The 26,254-nt window shown below is 44.2% G+C and overlaps 1 protein-coding gene across 7 annotated transcripts in view; it reads left to right on the top strand.

Annotated features, from left to right (window-relative positions):
• The window catches only part of AKAP6 (A-kinase anchoring protein 6), a 234,271-nt gene that overhangs the window by 2,433 nt on the left and 205,584 nt on the right, over positions 1-26,254 (top strand). The window contains exon 2 of one of the 7 annotated variants that reach the window (XM_056547008.1): positions 2,993-3,353. The exons of 3 other annotated variants lie outside the window; for them this stretch is intronic. The gene's annotated coding sequence lies outside the window, so the exon portion shown is untranslated. Of the gene's footprint in view, positions 1-431; positions 553-2,992; positions 3,354-19,843; positions 19,958-24,577; positions 24,881-26,254 lie in introns of those variants that run through there. 3 more of the 7 variants (XM_056547010.1, XM_056547007.1, XM_056547012.1) reach the window with 3 other exon arrangements.

Raw genomic sequence — 26,254 nt, 5'->3', positions numbered from 1 at the left:
TTCTGTATAGTCTGCATTCTGGCTGCATTCTCGCTGATGGGACTTTATTATCCTTTTTTTATGTATTATACATTATTATTCATTGCGTCTTCATTTTGGATATATCACTATCATCCTGCATCGGCTGATGGATCATTCTTGTTTTTTTTAACCATAACATCAGGCCTTGTCATGCCTGCTTTTGCATTGCATTATGGTCCTTGTAGTCCAGAGGACTTCAGGGCGTTCCCCGTTTAGCTGTCTGAAAGGCCAGGCTGATTTTTTTGGCTTTCGCAGAATATTGATTTTCCATGGCTGCCCCTCCCCCCTCTGCTATGCCAGGGTGGTAAGAAAATAAATAAAAAAAAATCAGCTTTTTTTTTTTTTTTTTTTAACATAGATGAATGTAAAAGAATAGGATTTCTCCCATGTGGTTCTCTGTTATTTTCCAGATGTGTTTAGCATCCCTACGCTCTACTTGGTTTAACCCTTTCATTGCTGCGAGGAGTGCCTGCTGTGACCATGGGGATGCTGCTACGTTTGTAGGCTCTGGAAAGGATAGCGTTAAAAATTGTAAACATTTTGCAGACTGGGGGGGGGGGGGGGGGGGTGGCAATTATTCCAGGTCCTATCCTCATTAGAATGTTATAATCTTTTAACTATTTCTTTTTATAAGAATATACGTTTTAGAAAGAGCCTTGGAGAACGTTTAGGAAGTGTCTATTGTCAGTATGGATGATGAAAAATTATCAAAATTAGATGCACATACTGGTCCAGTAGTCTCCAAATTGTGGACCTCCAGCAGTTGCAAAACCACAACTACAAACATGCCCGTACATGCTGAGAGTTGTAGTTTAGCAACAGCTGGAGATCCACAGTTTGGAGACCTCTGTACTAGTCCAAAGCTTGAAATGTCATGCAAATGCGGCAAAGTCATTGCAAGTGTTGCATTTACGACTTTTGCTAGTTCATGGCTGGTCTGACCTGTCAACGGCAGTCTGGGCATGCTGGGAGTTGTAATTTTGAAACAGCTGGAGGTCCACAGTTTGGAGATCTCTGTACTAGCCCAATCCTTGAAATCCATGCAAATGCTGCAAAATAATAAAAAATTTAGCATTTACGACTTTTGTTAGTGCATGGCTGGTCTGAACTGTCAACTGCAGTCCGGGCATGCTGGGAGATGTAGTTTTGCAACTGCTGGAGGTCCACAGTTTGGAGACCTCTGTACCAGTTTAATCCTTGAAATGTCATACAAATGCTGCAAAATAATTGGAACCGTTGCATTTACGACTTTTGCTAGTGCATGGCTGGTCTAACCTACTGTCCGGGCATGCTGGCAGTTGTAGTTTTGCAACAGTTGTAGGTCCAGTCCAATTCTTGAAATGTCATGCAAATGCTGTAAATATTTTTTCTAGTATATGTGGTGACCCACGGTGTATGGCGGGACCAGGGGGTGTAGCAGTGTAGGTGGTGGGGCCAGATGGTATTAACCCCTGGGACAAGATGTTGTTAACCTCTAATGTTCGTGACGCCAGAGTGCTTTTTGGGTACCGAAACCACACGAACGGTATCTCCGCTATTCCAATAGCTAGGCAGTGAAAGGAGAGTCCACAACCAGTTATGGTTTAAAGGGGTATTCCAGGAAAAAACTTTTTTTTTTTTATGTCAACTGGCTCCAGAAAGTTAAACAGATTTGTAAAAACGTCTATTAAAACATCTTAATCCTTTCAATAATTATCAGCTGCTGAAGTTGAGTTGTTGTTTTCTGTCTGGCAACAGTGCTCTCTGCTGACATCTCTGCTTGTCTCAGGAACTGCACAGAGTAGAAGAGCTTTGCTATGGGGATTTGCTTCTAAACTGGGCGGTTCCCGAGACATGTGTCATCAGAGAGCACAACTCAACCTCAGCAGCTCATAAGTACTGAAAGGATTAAGATTTTTTAATAGATGTAATTTACAAATCTGTTTAACTTTCTAAGCCAGTTGATATATATATATAAAAAAAAGTTTTTTCCTGGATAACCCCTTTAATGGAGGCTTTACTGAGTTAAGACAGATGGAATTCTCTTCACAGCTAGGCCAGAATCCCAGAGAGGTGGCCAAGAACCCAGAAGGACCTTGCAGCTTGCTGGGACCGATTAGATTTGTAATAGATTTTATATAATTATCTTGAGGCTTGACTATGTGCAGGACTTGACTATTTGTAGTGACAGCAGACATAGACTTTTGACTTAATGGAATGACTGTAGCTTTGCGGCCTTCCAGATGCTGGTCACTGGCACTGAGATCTTTGGTGGTTGCTGGTCTCAGTAGCAAGAGGATAAGAACAAGAGAGAGAATTGTAATGGCCACCCCTTTATATAGTGGGGGGCTGGACTAAAGCCCATTGGTCAAGCTGCGGGTCATAGGTTAAGCTGGTGCTTTCTGGGTAAAATCATGTGACAACATAACCTAACATGTGACATTCCACAGGTCCATCAGACATCTCACAGGTCCTTTAGACTAGCTATACATTAATACACTGACTAGAATCCTATGACAATAAAGGACACTTATAATAACAGCAGGGGAGACACTGCAGGAGAGCCCCCAGATCACTGAGGGACTCAACCTGACAGGGCCTAAGTGTAGTGCAGGACCATGTCCTGTACTGGGACATTACACATAATTGTGTGGTAGCCCTTGGGGGGTATTGGTAGTGGGGTATTGTTTCGGTAAATGAGGGGTTAATGTTAACCCTATAGTTCGTGACGCCAGGCTGAGGGCTAGTATGCTGAGGTAATTCTCCGGCCTATCGCCGCCCTTCCCAGTAACGATAGGTGCATGTAATAAAATGACGGAAGATCCACAGAGTAGTTGAACTTTAGCTTGAAGAACTTTACTTAGATGCTTGCGGTACATCCAATGAACAATAACAGTCTCAGGCAAACAGTCTCTATATATCTCAATGACTGACAATTGTTGCGGACCTTGAATGAAATTAAAGTCTCTGAATTTAGGATAATTATTTACAGATCCGTCCGGATTTAGGGGATAGATAAGGTCCGGTGATCCTGCAGAGTGCTTAGGGATTGATACACTCGCGATCCTGAATATATCAGCCGTTGCCGCAAGGCTCGGGCCTAACTCACTGCGATAGACAGCTGCGCAGATCCTGCTCGTTTGACAGCCCGGGAACAAGAGAGAGAACAATGGCCGCCGCTCCCTTATATGGGCAGGGGCGGGGTGAATCAGATTGGTCCGAACATCCGTCATTCACTGTTACACAGTGTGATGGGTAGCATACGTCACAGGGACCTCCAAAGGTCCTTAAGCAGAAATACCATAGAGTTCACCTCCCCACGTGACCCGCAGGTCCTGCTACGCTATAGACAGGTAATTAACTATTTATAGACATTGATATCATATTTACATGTTTCCTAAATAGACTATTTGCTCAATAACTATCTGGATGAGAGGTGACCAGGGGTGAACTAGACAATGGGGAACCCGACGTCCTAGGGACTCTGGCTAAGGGGACCCACATACGCAAGTACCGGATACGATACGGTACCGGGACACCACAATTGCAATAAATTGACCCCTCCCCAAATAAAACCTGTCAACTATGAGAAAGTGCACACCAGATGGTTGATAACTTTGGTGCAAGTTGCCTGCATCATTTTTAGGATCAGGTTTACTTCTGAGAAAAGACCCCGATGGTTTTTATACACGTCCACCCCCTGTCTATTAAACACGGTGCTTCCTGTGGAAGTACTTAACATCCTTGTAGAACTATATAACATATTGGTTATGGAACTGTTGAAAAATCATTATGAAAGAGATAATGTGGACCCCCCACCTGCATAGTTTTGGTTACCCCTTCTGAGAGGAGAGGCAGCAGGATATAGTTCAGTGACCTCGGGGGACCATAATTGTTGCCAGATTTTTCTGCACCGCCCGAGGCCAGAAAACTATCCGCTATATATAAGTGTGTGCAGGTTTTCTGCTTGGGACGGGCGGAAATGAGGGGCCGCAAGAGTAAAATGGGATTGGATGTAGGGGAACGTGGGAGTATTGAGATATGAGGCTCTAAAGCAGTGTTTCCCAACCAGGGTGCCTCCAGCTGTTGCAAAACTACAACTCCCAGCATGCCCGGACAGCCTTCGGCTGTCCGGGCATGCTGGGAGTTGTAGTTTTGCAACAGCTGGAGGCACCCTGGTTGGGAAACACTGCCTTAGTGCATGCTGGGAGTGGTAGTTTTGCAACAGCTGGAGGCACCCTGGTTGGGAAACACTGCCTTAGTGCATGCTGGGAGTGGTAGTTTTGCAACAGCTTGAGGCACCCTGGTTGGGAAACACTGCCTTAGTGCATGCTGGGAGTGGTAGTTTTGCAACAGCTGGAGGCACCCCGGTTGGGAAACACTGCCTTAGTGCATGCTGGGAGTTGTAGTTTTGCAACAGCTGGAGGCACCCTGGTTGGGAAACACATCCTTAGTGCATGCTGGGAGTGGTAGTTTTGCAACAGCTGAAGGCACCCCGGTTGGGAAACACTGCCTTAGTGCATGCTGGGAGTGGTAGTATTGCAACAGCTGGAGGCACCCTGGTTGGGAAACACATCCATAGTGCATGCTGGGAGTGGTAGTTTTGCAACAGCTGAAGGCACCCCGGTTGGGAAACACTGCCTTAGTGCATGCTGGGAGTGGTAGTTTTGCAACAGCTGGAGGCACCCCGGTTGGGAAACACTGCCTTAGTGCATGCTGGGAGTTGTAGTTTTGCAACAGCTGGAGGCACCCTGGTTGGGAAACACTGACTTAGTGCATGCTGGGAGTTGTAGTTTTGCAACAGCTGGAGGGACCCTGGTTGGGAAACACAGCCTTAGTGCATGCTGGGAGTGGTAGTTTTGCAACAGCTGGAGGCACCCTGGTTGGGAAACACTGCCTTAGTGCATGCTGGGAGTTGTAGTTTTGCAACAGCTGGGGCCACACTGGTTGGGAAACACTGCTCTACAGGGGCTTTAGACAGACGATATTTCATATTCTGTGATAACATTAAGCGGCCAATGAAATATGTGACCGAAATTGTATACTACTTCTAAGGGTAGCATAAAGTGTTTCTTCAATTTATTTCTTCAATTTGAAATTATGAAGTGTCCATCGCTTGCCAGAAGTTTTAAAAAATAGTGAAATCTCTCCAAAATGCCACCGCTTTGAGAAGACCACCTCTAATGCAGAACAGATTTTGTGTGACACAATTTCAGTTCACCCCATATTATACATAGTAGTCATTATATTTAAGAAGAGATGGAGAAATAATGACCCACTCAATCAGACACTGCTAGTATCTATATTGTGAGCATGACCCAGATCAGGAATTTATTATTGAATAAAAACAAAACAAATAAACATGGGAATGACACGTTTCGGGGGGCAATTTCCCCCTTCTTCTGATCATTATACAGTGGACAGGTATAAATAGATATAAAAATGACCACAATGAAGACAACAAATGTGGGGGATGACATGTTTCAGAGGCAATTGCTCCCTTCCTCAGATCAGTATACAGAGGACAGGTAACAGGGTATAAATTGATACAAAGATGGGCAAAATAAAAATACAAACGAGCAATCTCTCCCTTTCTCAGATCAGTATACAGAGGACAGGTAACAACGGGGTATAAATATATACAAAAATGGGCACAATAAAACAAAAAACATGGGGATAACGGATTTCAGGGGCAATCTCTCCCTTTCTCAGATCAGTATGCAGTGGACAGGTAACATCAGGGTATAGACAGATAGAAAAGTTGGTACAATAAAAACAACAAATGCGGAGATGATGTGTTTCGGGAGCAATCTTCCCCTTCCTCAGATCAGTATACAGTGGACAGGAAACAACAGGAGATAAATAGATACAAAATGGGCACCTATGAGTTTTTTTTTATGTAACTTACTCATGGGCCCCTCTCACTGCTCTTAGTTCCCCTTTTTTTGTATTAATTTATACCCTGTTACCTGTCCACTGTATACTGGTCTAAGGAAGGGGGAGATTGCCTACGAAATACGTCATCTTTAGAAGGGCATTTTTGTTGTGCTCAAACCCCACACAGGGATCTAGAGTTACTTGGGTAACACATGAGGCGCCATCCTCCAGTCTCTCTTTACATCACTCTGTTTTCTTTAAGAAGACCACCCCCATAACGTTTTAGGTGGTCTTTGTAATGGACTTAATGGTCTCCCTTACTGGAAACCAGCTCTTTGTAAAATATCAACTAGTGGTAGAAACATTTTAGTATTCCAGACACAGTTCTACTCGAATCCCTAGTACATGGGGCCTTTATAAGCAGGATAGGCTGATCTCGCTCTGTGTAATAGGGCCAGTGATCGGCTGATAAATGGCAGATTGCGTCATTTTGATCTGTCAAAAAATGATTAGCTGTTGGCTGCCTGTTCTCCCCTTGTTATAGGGAATGTATGGTGCCAAATAATTGCGGCAAAGAGTGAGCGCAAACAATATAGTGGTCATTCTTACGGCCCTCCTCACCTGGCAATAGGCTGTGATGTGGTGTCCCGGTACCGTATTGCATACCATACCTTGGTTAGGGGTCCCCAAAGTCAGAGTTCCTAGGAACTGTGGGGTCCGCTTCTCTAGTCATCCCCTAGTCACCCCTCAAATAGTTTATATTCTAGTAAATTATATGTAAATACTGTATAGAAAGAGTATACTTACCTTGCGTAGCGTCGCAGGACCTGCGGATCATGTGACTGTGATTTAGTCTCTATGGTAGGTAAAAGGACCTTTGGAGGTTCATAGGTGATGTAATACTCACAATGCCTTGTAAAGCTGATTGACAGATGGTGTGGACCAATCCAAAAACGGCCAGCCCCTGCCCATATAAGGGAGCTGCAGCCAATAGACGCTCTCTTGTTCCTGCGCTGCCAAGCAAGCAGCATCTCTTCTGCTCTTGGGTTGCTGACAGTTCATAAGGAAAGACCTCCACAGCCTGCCGGCCTCGACCTGAAGCTAAACAGTGAGTTCTTACAACTTCCCCACTTATGCTCGCGAGACCTCTGGACCTAAACATACCCCTAAATCCAGCGGATCTGCGCATACTAAATCCTACTAAACTAAAGAACTTACGAACGTCCCAACCATACGTCAATCTCAGCTAAGCTGTATATAGACTTTGTTGTAAGGACTGTTCCTGTATTCGCATGTTACAGAAAATCTTCAGTAAAGTTTACGCAAGTTTTCAGCAAAGTTCTGGTTGTGGACAATACTTTATTCTGCATCTACCTATTGCTCTTGGGAAGGGTGGCGATAGGCCAAGCCATACAGCATTTAACCCTCACCCTGGCGTCACGACTGACAAGAGTTAATTAGAACCGTCATATACCTCACAGTAACACCCCAACTGCCATATACACCCCCCCCCCCAAGGCACCACAGTGTAATTCAGCGACAATCTACAACAGTGGTCTTCAACCTGCAGACGTCCAGATGTTGCAAAACTACAACTCCCAGCATGCCCGGACAGCCAACGGCTGTCCGGGCATGCTGGGAGTTGTAGTTTTGCAACATCTGGAGGTCCGCAGGTTGAGGACCACTGATCTACAAGATCAATGCTCATGTACGTAGAATAGTGTTTCCCAACTAGTTTCCCTCCAGCAAAACTACAACTCCCAGCATACACAGAGGATGGACTCTGCATGACACTCTGGGATAGCATAGTTATATGGGGTGCAAGGGAAACAGTCGCACTGTGGCCTTATTGCCTGAAGGGTTGTCTCTATGTTACAGAGAAGCAGGGCTGTATTTGCCATTAGGCACACAGGGCCTGTGCCTAGGGTAGCATTGTTGCTGGGGGCAACACTTACAGCATTAGTCCCTTTTACTTGGGCAGCAGGATACAATCTCGTAGGTAGCCCGAGAATTTCTTCAAGACTCACGTGATCAGAGGGGTTGCCAAAAGTCAGACACTGGAGGTTCCAGAGACTTGCATGGGACCTCGGGGAATCCATCTGATCACATGAAGCTCGGGCTACAAGATGGCCCAGGAAGTTAAAAAAAATGTATTCTGCCGCCCAAGCAAAGGGAGGCTAATTCTTTAAGTGAGTAAAAAAATATATAAATACTTATGATGTATCTGCTGCCGCCATGCTGTGGCCTGGAGAAAATAAAAATCAATTCCTCCCTATGGTTAAATCCACATGGGTCAGAACAGCTGCTAAATTTACCTGCAGATTTACAGCCACTCATTATATGGTGGATTTATGATTGATTTCACCATGTAACTGTAAGATCCACGGTGGATCTGCACTAAATTCTGTAATGTGGGGTGTGATAGTCTGGGGGAGTAGGGTATATGGGAGTGCAGCTGTGCGGTTACTAAGGGTGCTTGCTTAACCCTTTCTATTCGTGATGCCAGGGTGAGGGCTATTCTCCGTATACTTGTCCTACCGCCACCCTTCCCAAGAGCGATAGGGAGATAGTAAATAACTGATTGTCCACAACCGGAGATTTGCAGAAACTTGTCGGAACTTTTACTGAAGATTTTAGGCAATAATGAACCGGAACAGTTCATACAACAGAGTCTATTAGAGCTTGACAAGTGGTTGGGACCTCGTGAGTCTATTGAGCTTAGGAAGGTAATTGTTGCGCTGATCCACTGGATTTAGGGGATTAGATTCGGTCCAGTAATCACGCAAGCTTTAGCGGGAATTGATATTTTAACTCACGGTTTAGTTTAGGCTGAGGCCGGTAGGTTTTCTGGCCTAGCGTGTCTTTGAAAGTTGCGCAGATCCGTCTTGCTAGTCCGGCATCCACGAGAGCAGCAACCCAAGAGAGCGATAATTGGCTACAGCTCCCTTATATGGGCAGGGGCTGGACTTAAGCTCACTGGTCCATACAACTGTCAATCTTCTGTACAGAGAGTTATGGGTAAACATGTGACCCAAGGACCTCCAAAGGTCCTCCAACATACCATAGAGGAATTAACATGGTCACATGACCGAAGGTCCTGCGACGCTAACAAGGTAAGTAGACTAATATACACTATATTAAATATACACATTATTAAATATATACATAATAGCATCATGAAATTAGCAAAGGAGGAGGCAACTAGGGGCTGTCCCACCTGGGGAACCCTACCTGAATGTAGTAACTCTGACTTTGGGGACCACCATACAAGGTACGGTATGCAATATGTTACCGGGAAACCACAACAGATTTACATGACAAATTCTGACTCTTGCAGAATTACTCTGCTGGGGTGTATGCAGTCAGAGTGCCTAGGGCAGCATTCATTCATTCCCAAGGGGTTTCTGAGCATTGCCAACTTCAGTGCTCACACAAGTTCAGAAGGTCCATAAAAAATAAAGGTTCATTGGCTAACTGACCTATATTCTTGGGTTCGGTGTGTCTTCCAGCGGTTGGACCCCCCACAAATTAGCTAGTTATCCCCTAACTTTTGATGTTCGAATAACCCCTTGAAAGTTTTGCCTCTGCTGACTCAAGGCTCGGACTCGGTCCAAACATAGGCCTGGGCATTTTAGACTAAGCAGACCATTTTTTGGGGTAAGGGTCTGACTACTTGGACCCCAATGATCACCTCGTGTTGCAACACTACAACTCCCATTATGTCTGGAGAGCCTCAGGCATTATGATACTTGTAGTTTTACAACAGCTGGAGAGTACAGTTTCACCCACTATCCCTGCAAAACTTACAAGTGACTACAGTACTGATGGGACAGTCAGACAGAATACACAATGATATCAGTGACTCCCAATTAGGAGTTCTCCAGTGAAATAAAACTTATCCCCTATCCAAAGTATAGTTTTTATTGTGTTGGTATGCATTTCCTCTGGGTAGTCTGGTTCTCCCCCACACCCAAAAATATACTAGTTGGTTAGTTTGCCTCCTAAGAAGCCCTTTGCCCTAGAGTCTGAGACAGGGAGATTAGATTGTGACAAAGACTAATGTGAATGATGACAATCCCTGTACAGCGCTGCAGAATTAGTCGGCATTACGGAAACATAATAGATGAGTGTTTCTCTTTTTGCTTCCATATTTACTAATTGTCTCCCTTATGTGATATAGTTATCAGGGTCTGTATTTCCTCTATGACTAGTTGTTTGTAAATTGTCTAGCCTTGTTATGTCTGGTGCCCTTATCAATACTAGTTGGAAGAGATGGGGTGTGTAATGAAGAGATTGTGGTGTGTAATAAAGAGACTGGGTTGGGTAATGAATAGACAGGAGTGTGTAATGAAGAGACAGGGGTGTGTAATGAAGAGACAGGGGTGTGTAATGAAGAGACAGGAGTGTGTAATGAAGAGACAGGAGTGTGTAATGAAGAGGCAGGGGTGTGTAATGAAGAGGCAGGGGTGTGTAATGAAGAGGCAGGGGTGTGTAATGAAGAGACAGGGGTGTGTAATGAAGAGGCAGGGGTGAGTAATGAAGAGACAGGGGTGTGTAATGAAGAGGCAGGGGTGTGTAATGAAGAGACAGGGGTGTGTAATGAAGAGACAGGGGTGTGTAATGAAGAGGCAGGGGTGTGTAATGAAGAGACAGGGGTGTGTAATGAAGAGACAGGGGTGTGCAATGAAGAGACGGGTGTTCAATGAAGAGACAGGGGTGTGTAATGAAGAGACAGGGGAGTGTAATGAAGAGACAGGGGAATGTAATGAAGAGACAGGGGAATGTAATGAAGAGACAGGGGAATGTAATGAAGAGGCAGGGGAGTGTAATGAAGAGACAGGAGTGTGTAATGAAGAGACAGGGGTGTGTAATGAAGAGACAGGAGTGTGTAATGAAGAGGCAGGGGTGTGTAATGAAGAGGCAGGGGTGTGTAATGAAGAGGCAGGGGTGTGTAATGAAGAGGCAGGGGTGTGTAATGAAGAGACAGGAGTGTGTAATGAAGAGACAGGGGTGTGTAATGAAGAGACAGGGGTGTGTAATGAAGAGGCAGGGGTGAGTAATGAAGAGGCAGGGGTGTGTAATGAAGAGGCAGGGGTGTGTAATGAAGAGACAGGGGTGTGTAATGAAGAGACAGGGGTGTGTAATGAAGAGACAGGAGTGTGTAATGAAGAGACAGGAGTGTGTAATGAAGAGACAGGGGTGTGCAATGAAGAGACAGGGGTGTGCAATGAAGAGACGGGTGTTCAATGAAGAGACAGGGGTGTGTAATGAAGAGACAGGGGAGTGTAATGAAGAGACAGGGGAATGTAATGAAGAGACAGGGGAGTGTAATGAAGAGACAGGGGTGTGTAATGAAGAGACAGGAGTGTGTAATGAAGAGGCAGGGGTGTGTAATGAAGAGGCAGGGGTGTGTAATGAAGAGGCAGGGGTGTGTAATGAAGAGACAGGGGTGTGTAATGAAGAGACAGGGGTGTGTAATGAAGAGGCAGGGGTGAGTAATGAAGAGGCAGGGGTGTGTAATGAAGAGGCAGGGGTGTGTAATGAAGAGGCAGGGGTGTGTAATGAAGAGACAGGGGTGTGTAATGAAGAGGCAGGGGTGTGTAATGAAGAGACAGGAGTGTGTAATGAAGAGACAGGGGTGTGTAATGAAGAGACAGGGGTGTGCAATGAAGAGACAGGTGTTCAATGAAGAGACAGGGGTGTGTAATGAAAAGACATTTGTGTGTAATGAAGGAGCCACCTGTGTCTGGATGGTGGACAGGATAACTGTAAGAGCTGCTTGTACTTGAGAGCGGATCAAACAATCTTCTCTGCTGTTGGTCTGTCTGGGCCGTTCAAAGCCTGTTTGCTATGTGTATTTGTGTGTTCACTGCTCCCAAAATCTCCTAACAGCCCTTAAAGGGAACCTAACATTTTCTCCACTCCCTGTGGAAAAACACTACTATATGTTTTGGTCAGTAGGTGGTGCCGTGATGTAACCTGTGTGTGAGCTCTAAGGATATCTTCACACGGGCAGTTTACATGCAAGTTTTTCCCAGTGGAAAATCCGCAGCAGACCCCCACTGAGGTCAGTGTGTTTTGCTGCAGAAAATCTACAGTTAGAACCTCAAACCTGCAGTGTGAAATACATGGGTAACCCACCCGTGTTAACATACCCTAAATTAAGCAAACCTGGGGAAGACAAACTAAAATATGTCACCATTGTACATTTATATTTCTAAGTCATTGGTGCTGATTTACTACCCAGTGTTTACCCATTGTGGGACATTACATGTTCATTACCAACAGTTTTTTCTACTCTGAAATCTATAACTGGAAAATAAAATTGCTGTATTTTGGTACAAAAATATGTTTGATCATAGCCTAAAAAGTTTCTTTTTGGGTTGTGAAGATGGTTCTGCTCATCCATGGCTGCAGGCAGGGATTGACATTACGGACGTTATCTGGATAAAGACTTCTGAGTCCAAGAGGAAAAACCAGTGACCTCACAACATATCCAGTTACTGCAGCATCAGCTTTATGAGTTGCAGCAGATCCCACTAGGATACTCTCAAGATGTTGGGGATATTTTACCTTCTGCAGTGTTTCTAGGACAGCTGAAATGAATAACCAGAGTAACACTAGACAATGGGGATAGTATATTGCAATATCTATATGTGGTGAGGGTGTGATGAGGGCAGATGTTATTACCCTAGGGGCAGATGGCATTAACCCCTTGTATTCGTGACGCCAGGGTATGGTTAACCTCTGCACCACCCGAGGTATGGCCGCTGAATCCTGGGCTAGGCGCTGAGTAAAACAATGACTTTGATGCCAAGTTACGGAACAACAGCAGCTTTACTGAGGCAGACAGATGGAATAGTCTTTACAGCTCAGTTAGGCCCAAGGAGATGACCAGTGACTTAGGAGACTTGCGGGCTCGCTGGGACTTGTAGTAGACTTGGCTGAATTATGCAGACCCACACTGAATTTAGACAGACTTGACTGACTTGACTAAGACTGACTAGACTTCACCCCTTGTGTAGCCTACCAGGCTTTGACATTCACCTGTGGGGCACTTGGTTGGTGGAAGCGTGGCTGCGTGGTTAGACCTTGGGTCTCTTCAGGACACCAGACACACTCAGGTCTTGACTGTTCCTCAGCAATCTCTAAACTGCTCTGCACTGGCTAGCTCCTCCCTTGGTTTATATGGGGGAGACTTTGGAGGGGTCCCATAGGTCACCCACAAGTCACCTGGTCACTGACACCTTCCCTGGTTACACAGGCTTAGCAACAATATTTGAAGTCACACATGCCTCAAAAGATTAACCAACACATAACAAGAGAAAATATTGCATATTTAACACTTATTAAGAGGTATGTGGACCCAGGGGACACTGCAGTAGAGTCCGCCAAACAGGACAGAAAGGGTACAGGGGTGCAACTCCTGTACTGGGCAACCACAAACTTCCCCTCTTAACAACAGCCGTCCTCGGCGCCCAGTCCTGGAGGGTGGATTATATAAAATGGCCGCTGGAGGCCTTGACAACAAAAACAGTTCTTGGGGCATTTGAACCAATGTCCTTCACAGGGCTGATGAAACTGGGGAAGAGTCCATGTAGCATTATGTATAACGTCCATACATGCTCAGTCTTTTGGGGGTATTTAACCAGGATAAATTGAACCAAATGATGGAGAGGTGTTTTGGTCTCATAACTGCTTGATGGTAAATAATTGGTTTTGGATCGTGCTGCCTGAGGCTCTCTACCCTGATGCCTGTGCTAATGGGGCCCTTCGCTTAAGCTACTTCTCCCCATAACATTGGGCTAGCAGTTATACATTTTTCTGACAACAGATGAAAATATCACATATGTACACAATAGCTCTGTCACCTTACGTGCTAGTTACGCCTTTCAGGAGAACTCTCTGGCCACAAGAGAACCCTGTGGACAGTAAACAATAGACATTAGATGACTGATGTGGACTGAGTATATTGACTATCAAAGCTACAGCCCTGACTAAATATTGGACTATTTTAGGCACACAAAATATGCTATGTGCATTGCTGACTATCTGTACATGAAATTATATTGACTGGACCTTAATATGCTATAGAATGGTAACTTTTAGATACATAGGTATTTTATTCTCTATACCTAATATGCATGGCGATGTGGTGAATGGGTATGCTTCTCCTGACAGGGTTAGGAACACCTCCTATTCAAATGCCATGAATAAAAACATTTGACACTGTAGACATTTTGTGTAAACATTCTATGTACACTTTATTACAAGGTGACACTGGGGGTTAACTTGACAAAATACTTGTGGTGGCATACACTTACAAAACTGTGAACAATATATTACTCTAAGTTGTTTTGGGTACCGCTCACAGTTCTGGTACAGAAGAGTCTGTAGTAGAAGATCATGGCTGTAATCCGGGCACATAAACTTACGCAAAATAGTTACGAAGAGATCTTGGTTAGTCCACCAGGCACTTTTCTTGAACGTTGCAATAACCTAGAAAGCAACAGTACACATACAGTGGCCTGCTAGCCACAAAAGTAAAAATAAAATACCTTAAATACCATATACCTCATGACATATCACCACTGCAGTGACTAAATAATACTATTAAACTCTTATTAAATCATAGCTATGATTAAAGGGGTACTCTGCCCCTGGACATCTCATCTCCTATCCAAAGGAAAGGGGAATGAGATTTCTGACCGCAGGGGTCCGGCCGATGGGACCCCCACAATCTCTGGCCCGTCACCCCGGCGTTCTGAACACTTATGTTCAGAATGCCTGCTTTGGGCCACGGTGGTCGTGACATCACACCACGCCCCCTCCGTTAATGTCTTTGGGAGGGGGCTTGACGCTTGAGCACAGCCGTCATTGCCTCCTCCCATAGACTTTAGTGGAGGGGGCGGGGAGTGACGTCAACACCACCGTGTCCCGAAATGTTCAGAATGCAGAGGTGCCAGGCCAGAGATTGTGGGGGGTTCCAGCGGCTGGACCCCTGCAGTCAGACATCTTACCCCCTATCCTTTGGATAAGGGATAAGATGTCTGGGGGCGAAATACCCCTTTAAGGGTCTTGAAACGCATTAGACATGGGGGTCTTTTCCTGTCCTGCATGTAATACATTCACGTCTGATTGGCTCTTCTGCTGCCCATGCTGGAATTTTTTGTTGAATCAAAACAAAAGGGGATACGTTTTGACTGTGAGTGCTGGCTGAACACTATTACTTTCTTTAGAATTGTAAATTACTTCTATTAAAAATCCTAAGCCTTTTAGTACCAGTATCAGCTGCTCTATACTACAGAGGAAGTTGTGTAGCTCTTTCCAGTCTGACCACAGTGCTCTCTGCTGACACCTCTGTCCATGTCAGGAACTGTCCAGGGCAGGAGCAAAACCCCATAGCAAACCTCTCCTGCTTCGGTCAGTTCTGCTCGGGCATGCGCCATCTTCATTGATGGTAATGCATTTCCGAGCACATTCCACCTAAAGAAAGAATATGGAATATGTACATTCTTTCGGCAGAGTCCAGAATTGGAATTTCCATGGCGGAAATTCTGCAGTCTGCGCTGTGCAGGGGCTGCTGTATCGGAATTCCACTTGGAAATTCGCCATGTGAATGGGCCCTTACACCACCATCTACATCTAATTCAAAGGGAACACCCTTCTGTTCTTAAAATGGTCTTAAGTAATTATAATACTATATCACACTGCTCAAAAAACATAAAGGGAACACTTAAACAACACAATGTAACTCCAAGTCAATGACACTTCTGTGAAATCACACTGTCCACTCAGGAAGAACACTGATTGACAATCAATTTCACATGCTGTTGTGCAAATGGAACAGACAACAGGTGGAAATTATAGGCAATTAGCAAGACACCTCTAATAAAGGAGTGGTTCTGAAGGTGGTGACCACAGACCACTTCTCAGTTCCTAAGCTTCCTGGCTGATGTTTTGGTCATTTTTGAATGCTGGCGGTGCTTTCACTCTAGTGGTAGCATGAGACGGAGTCTACAACCCAGACAAGTGGCTCAGGTAGTGCAGCTCATCCAGGATGGCACATCAATGCGAGCTGTGGCAAGAAGGTTTGCTGTGTCTGTCAGCGTAGTGTCCAGAGCATGGAGGCGCTACCAGGAGACAGGCCAGTACATCAGGAGATGTGGAGTAGGCCAACATCCCAGCAGCAGGACTGCTACCTCTGCCTTTGTGCAAGGAGGAGCAGGAGGAGCACTGCCAGAGCCCTGCAAAAGGACCTCCAGCAGGCCACTCCATGAGGGTGGTATGAGGGCCGAACATCCACAGGTGGGGGTTGTTCTTACAGCCCAAACACCGTGCAGGATGTTTGGCATTTGCCAGAGAACACCAAGATTGGCAAATTCACCACTGGCGCCCTGTGCTCTTCACAGATGAAAGCAGGTTCACACTGAGCACATATGACAGACGTGACAGAGTCTGGAGACACTGTGGAGAATGTTCTGCTGCCTGCAACATCCTCCAGCATGACCAGTTTGGTGGTGGGTCAGTAATGGTGTGGGATGGCATTTATTTGGGGGGGGCGGCACAGCCTCCATGTGCTTGCCAGAGGTAGCCTGACTGCCATTAGGTACCGAGATGAGATCCTCAGACCCTTGTGAGACCATATGCTGGTGCGGTTGGCCTTGGGTTCCTCCTAATGCAAGACAATGCTAGACATTATGTGGCTGGAGTGTGTCAGCAGTTCCTGCAAGAAGAAGGCATTGATGCTATGGACTGGCCCGCCCGTTCCTCAGACCTGAATCCGAGTGAGCGCATCTGGGACATCATGTCTTGCTCCATCCACCAATGCCACGTTGCACCACAGACTGTCCAGGAGTTGGCGGATGCTTTAGTCCAGGTCTGGGAGGACATCCCTCAGGAGACCATCCGCCACCTCATCAGGAGCATGCCCAGGCGTTGTAGGGAGGTCACACGGGCACGTGGAGGCCACACACACTACTGAGCCTCATTGTGACTTGTATTAAGGACATTACATAAAGTTGGATCAGCCTGTAGTGGGGTTTTCCTCTTTGATTTTGAGTGACTCCATATCCAGACCTCCATGGATTGATAAATTTGATTTCCATTGATAATTTTTGTGTGATTTTGTTGTCAGCGCATTCAACTATGTAAAGACGAAAGTATTTCATACGATTAGTTTATTCATTCAGATCTAGGATGTGTTATCTTAGTGTTCCCTTTATTTTTTGAGCAGTGTATATACAGTATACACAACATTCAAATAGACCTTCTTGGGTGGAAAGCAGGACATGTAAAACCTGAAAACAAACACATGCTGTGAACAAAGCCTACGGCTCCTTTTACACCTCATATGAGTGATCTTTTTGTTGCCTACACATCTGTTTGGATCAGAAAGATGAATGGAGCCCAGCACAAGATGTGCAGGAGAATGGCTATATTGTATATGCTATGAAAGGGTTTGGCACTGTTGATCTAATGCAAATATTACAGAAGAGATACACAAGAGTTACTAAGCTAGTACATGGATTGCAGGATAAAACTTACCAGGAAAGGTTAAAGGACCTTAAACTCTGTTGGAAGAAAAAAAAAAAAGGTATTTCAAATCAACTGGTGCCAGAAAGTTGGAAAGATTTGTATATTACTTCTATTCACAAATGTTAATCCTTACAGTACTTAGCTGCTGTATACTACAGAGGAAAGTGTGTAGTTCTTTTCAGTCTGACCACAGTGCTCTCTGCTGACACTTCTGTGCATGTGAGAAACTGTCCAGAGCAGGAGAGGTTTGTTATGGATAGTTTCAGAAACGGTCAGAGGTGTCAGCAGAGAGCACTATGGTCAGACTTTAAAGAACAACTCAACTACCTACGGAGCATACAGCAGCTGATAAGTACTGGAAGGATTAAGATTTTGTAATAGAAGTAATTTACAAATCTGTATAACTTTCTGGCACCAGCTGAATTAAAGATTTCACTCTATCTGGTGGATTCCGCTGAAAGAATGAACATGACTGAAATTCTGTAGTGCAGGAGAATCCCATTGAAACAGTGTCATGACCGGGGGTTGGAAGGGAGGGTGAGCCCTAAACTGATCCTAGAAAAACTCTCCCTGCCTACTTGCCCATCCACCCTAAACGGTGGAACAACAACTTGGAGCTGGTCCCTCCCTGTGCTAAAGTGCAATGGGCGTAAAAACAAATAATATACAAAGGCCAGAAACACAAGGGGATAACTACCAAACAACCAGATATACCAGACAGAATATAAACTCACAAACTGGGCAGAACATAGTGTACTAATAAACAGTTAAAAAACCAGAACCAAGATAAATGGCAGACATGAATAAATGATCAAGACTAGGTATGGAACAAGTATACAGCAGAAACCAGAATGCAGGGGATGAACAGAAGAACTGAATGTAAAGCACTAAATCAGGAACATAGAACACTGTTCAGACTGGACTCAGATAACTAACACAGAGTAAGTTTAGTGGACACAGATCCGTGAGTAAGCACAGAGGACACTATAGACCAATGGTAAAGCACAGAGGAAACACTAAATCAGTGAACATGTACTCTATGATCAGTGCATTTAAAAAAAAAAATCCAAAGATCAGAAATCATGAACTCTCGAGACTCCCTACTCCATACATGAAGGGACATTAATACTAAAGCCAAATAGACTACTAGCCAAGGGGGCATACACCACTGTGTGTTCAGAATACTGGCCTAGTAGAAACATAAATATAATACACAGTACACTAAATATTGTACAAACAAGACTCACAGTGTGAACACAGACTAAGGTAGAAGGCTAAAGCAGAATGGACATAAAATAGTCCTAAAAAATGACAAATGTAACACAGACTAAAATCTATAATAAACAGGACTATTAACCATAGTTAAAAACTCAGAAATATCACAATGTAAATACAAGGTTCATGATTAAGCAGACATGGACAGCATATCACAATAGCTAAGCTGCATAATAAAAAATGGTCAGAGAAGATCAATCACCAGCAACCAGAAAGCAGCAAAGCTAGGGTTTAAATAGACACACCCGAGTTGCAATTGGCTCAGAATTACACAGAAACTGCCCAAACTCAAAAACCAGTGTCTGAACAGACCCCAAGACATAAAAACACAAAAACACATAAACGGACATCACAAAAAGATTTCGCTCAAAATGTCCTCTATGTAAGTGCACCCGTTAGTTGTATGATCTGTCGGCATCATGTCAAAAATGGAATGCCGACATATACAGTGGTCCATCAAGTCACAATATAAAAAATTTTCCAGGACGTCCATTGTATGTTGAAACTAGAGATGAGTGAACTTACAGTAAATTCTATTCGTCACAAACTTCTCGGCTCGGCAGTTGATGGCTTTTCCTGCATAAATTAGTTCAGCTTTCAGGTGCTCCCGTGGGCTGGAAAAGGTGGATACAGTCCTAGGAGACTCTTTATTAGGACTGTATCCACCTTTTCCAGCCCACCGGAGCACCTGAAAGCTGAACTAATTTACGCAGGAAAAGTCATCAACTGCCGAGCCGAGAAGTTCTTGACAAATCGAATTTACTGTAAGTTCGCTCATCTCTAGTTGAAACCATTGTATCTGGAGACCATAACTCTATGGAAACCTGATAATTGGTTCTAAAGCCCCAAATTGTCATCTTAAAAATAGGAAAAAGTGAGAATTAAAGAAAGATAAGTGGATAACTAATATAGATTAAGCAAATCCTTACATATTAAAGTAATAAAGATCTGCTGGGAGCTGTAAATCACTGTCTATGTAGAGGACAGGAGCTTCTTCAGGGTCCTGTACAGTACATAATGGGGGAGATTTATCAAAACCTGTCCAGAGGAAAAGTTGCCCAGTTGCCCATAGCAACCAATCAGATCGCTTCTTTCATTTTGCAGAGGCCTTGTTAAAAATGAAAGAAGCGATCTGATTGGTTGCTATGGGCAACTGGACAACTTTACCTTTGCAAAGGTTTTGATAAATCTCCCCCAATGTCCTAAAAAAAAGTAACATGGAACCGCCCTCACCTGGTGTCCAAAGGAGCAGCTAACCCTGGCACAGGTAAAGAGTACAGAACATGTAATACCTCCCTGTACTGTAGGGGGCGCTACCAGACAGGAATTCAGAGCATGCACTTCAGTAATACAGATGTTTTACCAGCGAAATTCCCATTCTGATTGGTCGGTTCTTTCAGCCATTGACACATTTCCCAGATCTGGACTGTCTGTAGCATTGTATGTTGAGTCTGGTTTCACTAGAGATGAGCGAACTTACAGTAAATTCGATTCGTCACGAACTTCTCGGCTCGGCAGTTGATGACTTATCCTGCATAAATTAGTTCAGCTTTCAGGTGCTCCCATGGGCTGGAAAAGGTGGATACAGTCCTAGGAGACTCTTTCCTAGGACTGTATCCACCTTTTCCAGCCCACCGGAGCACCGGAAAGCTGAACTAATTTATGCAGCCGAGAAGTTCGTGACGAATCGAATTTACTGTAAGTTCGCTCATCTCTAGGTTTCACGTTACAATGGTCCAGAAAAGACTGAAAATATTGTAACCTGAAGCCATTGTGATTTGAGGGACCACTGTACTGTAAACAGGAGTGGCAATCCGCATGTATTTCTATGGTGACTCCATTTGGGACATATGCACTATTTACTTAAAATAGGTGACTCAGTTTGACCATTAAAATCAATGGGCCCAGCCGCTTCTCTTTACATTTTAGGCAGCATCCCATTTTCGGAAGAATGTTGACGGATACGACTAATGGGTGCACTAGCGTAGTGTAAACCTATCCTTAGTGTGCGTGGGTCCCTAGAGATATCCCACACTGCTAGCTCCAACCAGGTCCATAATAGGAGAAGGGCGGTGAGGAAATTGAGTCACCACCTCCCTCCAGATAAGCAGAGGTGAGCATATGTAGTCAAAGTCAAATTTGTGTGGCTGTGCGTTCTTGTCCCATAGTGTAGGACAGTGTTTCCCAACCAGGGTGCCTCCAGCTGTTGCAAAACTACAACTCCCAGCATGCCCGGACAGCCTTCGGCTGTCCGGGCATGCTGGGAGTTGTAGTTTTGCAACAGCTGGAGGCACCCTGGTTGGGAAACACTGGTGTAAAAACACACAAGTCCCCTTCCGTGGTTTCCTCCATACCGTATGCTAGAAGGTCAGCTGCGGCTTTATTCTGCTTATTCACGCTGCTCTGTAAATATAAATAGCAGTAGTATGTAACCCGCCGCAAACGTCTTATAACATACACAAGGGACCGAGGAACTTGGGGTTATTAAGAAGCGAAAAATCCGATTTTTCCAGACTGATCTGTCATCAGCTACTTGTGTGAGATCTACTATTTACATAGACGCTGGTGTGGGGGAGGGTGAGCGAGCGCGTGGACAGAAAGTAAGAGACCCTCAGAGACAGTCTGGGGGGGGGGGGGGGTCACACTACATCCATGTTTCCTACAACATACAGAGCAGCACACAGTTATAGACTCTCTTATCACTATACACTTTATATTGAACACGCTATTTTCACTCATTGACATGTCAGGCATGTTTAAAGGGGTACTCCGGTGGAAAACTTTTTATTTATTTTTTTTATATTTTTTTTTAAATCAACTGGTGCCAGAAAGATGAACAGATTTGTAAAATACTTCTATTAAAAAATCTGAATCTTTCCTGTATTTATTAGCTGCTGAATACTACAGTGTAAATTCTTTTCTTTTTGCTCTCTGCTGACATCACGAGCACAGTGCTCTCTGCTGACATCTCTGTCCATTTTAGGAACTGTCCAGAGCAGCATATGTTTTCTATGGGGATTTACTCCTAGTCTGGACAGTTCTTAAAATGGACAGGGATGTCAGCAGAGAGCACTGTGGTCATGAGGTCAGCAGAGAGCTCTGTGTTTTTTACTGGAAGGATTAAGATTTTTTCATAGAGGTAATTTACAAATCTGCAACTTTCTGGCACCAGTTGATAACAAAAAAAACAAAAAAATTATTTTTTCCACCGGAGTACCCCTTTAACCCCTTAGCGACGCAGGACGCGCCGCGATCCCACATCATATCGCGTCGGTCCCGGCGCTCATCAACGGCCGGGACCCGCGGCTAATACCACACATCGCCGATCGCGGCGATGTGCGGTATTAACCCTTTAGAAGTGGCGGTCAAAGCTGACCGCCGCTTCTAAGGTGAAAGTGACCTGGCTGCTCAGTCGGGCTGTTCGGGACCGCCACGGTGAAATCGCGGCGTCCCGAACAGCTGACAGGACACCGGGAGGGCCCTTACCTGCCTTCTCGGTGTCCGATCGACGAATGACTGCTCCGTGCCTGAGATCCAGGCAGGAGCAGTCAAGCGCCGATAACACTGATCACAGGCGTGTTAATACACGCCAGTGATCAGCATAGGAGATCAGTGTGTGCAGTGTTATAGGTCCCTATGGGACCTATAACACTGCAAATAAAAAGTAAAAAAAAAGTGTTAATAAAGGTCATTTAACCCCTTCCCTAATAAAAGTTTGAATCACCCCCGTTTTCCCATAAAAAAATATAAAACAGTGTAAAAAAAAATTAAAATAAACATATGTGGTATCGCCGCGTGCGTAAATGTCCGAACTATAAAAATATATCATTAATTAAACCGCACGGTCAATGGCGTACGCGCAAAAAAATTCCAAAGTCCAAAAAAGCGTATTTTGGTCACTTTTTATACCATTAAAAAATGAATAAAAAGTGATCAAAAAGTCCAATCAAAACAAAAATCATACCGATAAAAACTTCAGATCACGGCGCAAAAAATTAGTCCTCATACCGCCCTGTACGTGGAAAAATAAAAAAGTTATAGGGCTCAGAAGATGACATTTTTAAACGTATACATTTTCCTGCATGTAGTTATGATTTAACTATTATGATTATGATAAACGGAAGCCCCCAAAAGTTACAAAATGGCGTTTTTTTCTTCGATTTTGTTGCACAATGATTTTTTTTTCCTTTTCGCCGTGCATTTTTGGGTAAAATGACTAATGTCACTGCAAAGTAGAATTGGCGACGCAAAAAATAAGCCATAATATGGATTTTTAGGTGGAAAATTGAAAGGGTTATGATTTTTAAAAGGTAAGGAGGAAAAAACGAAAGTGCAAAAACGGAAAAACCCTGAGTCCTTAAGGGGTTAAAGTGCAAGACACCTTTGAGATATAGTGAAACCTCTTTGAGACGCCCACCCAAAATTGCATTGAAAAGGGTCTTCTCCAAAGAAAACGGTCACCATGCACAATGTATAGTTGACATGTGTGGTGAATCTGTGGTCACACACGGTGTAGCGGTGTAGGTTGATGGGGCAAGATGGTATTAACCCCAGGGGCAAGGTGTTATTAACTCCTAATGTTCATGACGCCAGAGGGATTTTTGGGTACCGGAACCACCCAAACGGTATCTCCGCTATTCCAATGGCTAGGAAGTGAAAATGAGAGTCCACAACCAGGTTATGGTTAGGGGTATTCCGGTGGAAAGCATTTATATGCAACTTTATAAGTGAACTGTTGCCAGAAAATTTGACAGATTTGTAAATTACCTCTATTAAAAAATCTACATTTATGCTACAAAGGAATTTCTGTTCTTTTTGAATTTCTTTTTGTATTGTCCACAGTGCTCTCTGCTGACATCTGATGCCCTTATCAGGAACTGTCCAGAGCAGCACAGGTTTGCTATGGGGATTTTCTCCTGTTCTGGACAGTTCCTGATACGGGCATCAGGTGTCAGCAGAGAGCACTGTGGACAAGACAAAAAAGAAATTAAAAAATAGCAGAATTTCCTCTGTAGCATACAGCTGCTAAAAAGTACAGGAAGGGTAAAGATTTTTCAATAGAAGTAATTTACAAATCTGTTTAACTTTCTGGCACCAGTTCATTAAAAAAAAAAAAAGGTTTCCACTGGAGTACCCCTTTAACGGAGGCTTTATTGAGGTCAGACAGGTGTTATTATCTTCACAGCTAGGCCAGAATCCCAGAGAGGTGGCCAGGAACACAGAAGGACCTCGCAGCTTGCTGGGACCAATTATACTTGTAATAGAATTGATTTGAGGCCTGACTAGACTGTGGATAGTGACAGCAGACATAGACTTGACTTACTGGAATGACTGTAGATTTGAGGCCTTCTAGGTACTGGACACTAGACCTGAGGTCTCTGGTCTCCACTCTTTCCTCAGCAAGAGTGATGATAGAAGAGAGTGAATTGTAATGGCCGCCCCCTTATATAGAGGGGGGGCTGAGCCAAAGCCCATTGGTCAAGCTGCGGGTCATGTGTTAAACTGGTGCCCTCTGGGTAACATCATGTGATAACATAACATGTGACATCTCACAGGTCCTTTAGACATTTACTGGGGTCCTCCAAAGGTCCTTTAGACATTTACTGGGGTCCTCCAAAGGTCCTTTATACAAACTAGACATTGATACACTGACTATAATCCTATGACAATAAATTACACTATAGTAACAGCAGGGGAGACCTTGCAGGGGAGCCCCCAGGTCACTGAGGGACTCAACCTGACAGGGCCTAAGTGCAGTGCAGGAATTGTCCGCCGCTGAAATTCCGCAGTGTGAATGGGTCTCGCAGAAAACCCATTCACACTTACGGTACTGCTCTCGGAATTCCGCGGGAATTCCGCAGTGTGACCATACCTTTAGTGTCATAGTCACTGGTTGATGTGGGCAGTCGCAAGGTCCCCAGTGTTCCCCTCAGACATGAGATACCATTCAGTATACTGGAACGGTCTAACTATGTCTATGACTTGAGACAGAGTATAGTGAGTGTAGTTAGGATATACACCATTTCTCTCTCTCTCTCTTTTTTTTTTTTTAAGACGTTCTGCAAATTTTAGTGTCTTTTTGTAGAAGATGGAATTTTGGAAATGCTCAGGAACCTGGCTCAGATGTACTACATCTACTGTTGTGCCTCTAATGACAGTAATGACTACTTTTCTACTGACAGAATGAAAGGTAATCACAGACCAGTCGGCAGGCATCATGTTATAGAGCAGGAGGATCTGAAAAGATTGATAAATCATTTGTAGGAAATGTTCCAGGATAACAAATAATTTATTAACCCCTTAAGGACTCAGGGTTTTTCCGTTTTTGCACTTTCATTTTTTCCTCCTTACCTTTTAAAAATCATAACCCTTTCAATTTTCCACCTAAAAATGCATATTATGGCTTATTTTTTGCGTCGCCAATTCTACTTTGCAGTGACATTAGTCATTTTACCCAAAAATGCACGGCGAAACGGGAAAAAAAATCATTGTGCGACAAAATCGAAAAAAAAACGCCATTTTGTAACTTTTGGTGGCTTCCGTTTCTATTCAGTGCATATTTCGGTAAAAATTACACCTTATCATTATTCTGTAGGTCCATACGGTTAAAATGATACCCTACTTATATAGGTTTGATTTTGTCGCACTTCTGGAAAAAATCATAACTACATGCAGGAAAATGTATACGTTTAAAAATGTCATCTTCTGACCCCTATAACTTTTTTCCACGTACAGGGCGGTATGAGGACTCATTTTTTGCGCCGTGATCTGAAGTTTTTATCGGTATGATTTTTGTTTTGATCGGACTTTTTGATCACTTTTTATTCATTTTTTAATGTTATAAAAAGTGACCAAAATACGCTTTTTTGGACTTTGGAATTTTTTTGCGCGTACACCATTGACCGTACGGCTTAATTAATGATATATTTTTATAGTTCGGACATTTACGCACGCGGCGATGCCACATATGTTTATTTATTTATTTTTTTACACTGTTTTATTTTTTTTATGGGAAAAGGGGGGTGATTCAAACTTTTATTAGGGAAGGGGTTAAATGACCTTTATTAACACCTTTTTTTTTAACTTTTTTTTTGCAGTGTTATAGGTCCCATAGGGACCTATAACACTGCACACACTGATCGCTCATCCTGATCACAGGCGTGTATTAACACGCCTGTGATCAGCTTTATCGGCGCTTGACTGCTCCTGCCTGGATCTCAGGCACGGAGCAGTCATTCGTCGATCGGACACCGAGGAGGCAGGTAAGAGCCCTCCCGGTGTCCGATCAGCTGTTCGGGACGCCGCGATTTCACCGTGGCGGTCCCGAACAGCCGACTGAGCAGCCGGGATACTTTCAGTTTCACTTTAGAAGCGGCGGTCAGCTTTGACCGCCGCTTCTAAAGGGTTAATACCGCACATCGCCGCGATCGGCGATGTGTGGTATTAGCCTCGGGTCCCGGCCGTTGATTAGCGCCGGGACCGACGCGATATGATGCGGGATCGCGGCGCGATCCCGCTTCATATCGCGGGAGCCGGCGCAGGACGTAAATATACGTCCTGCGTC

Source organism: Hyla sarda, chromosome 11, assembly GCF_029499605.1.
Source record: "Hyla sarda isolate aHylSar1 chromosome 11, aHylSar1.hap1, whole genome shotgun sequence".
Lineage (NCBI taxonomy): Eukaryota > Metazoa > Chordata > Amphibia > Anura > Hylidae > Hyla > Hyla sarda.
This window is presented reverse-complemented; position numbering and strand designations above follow the sequence as displayed.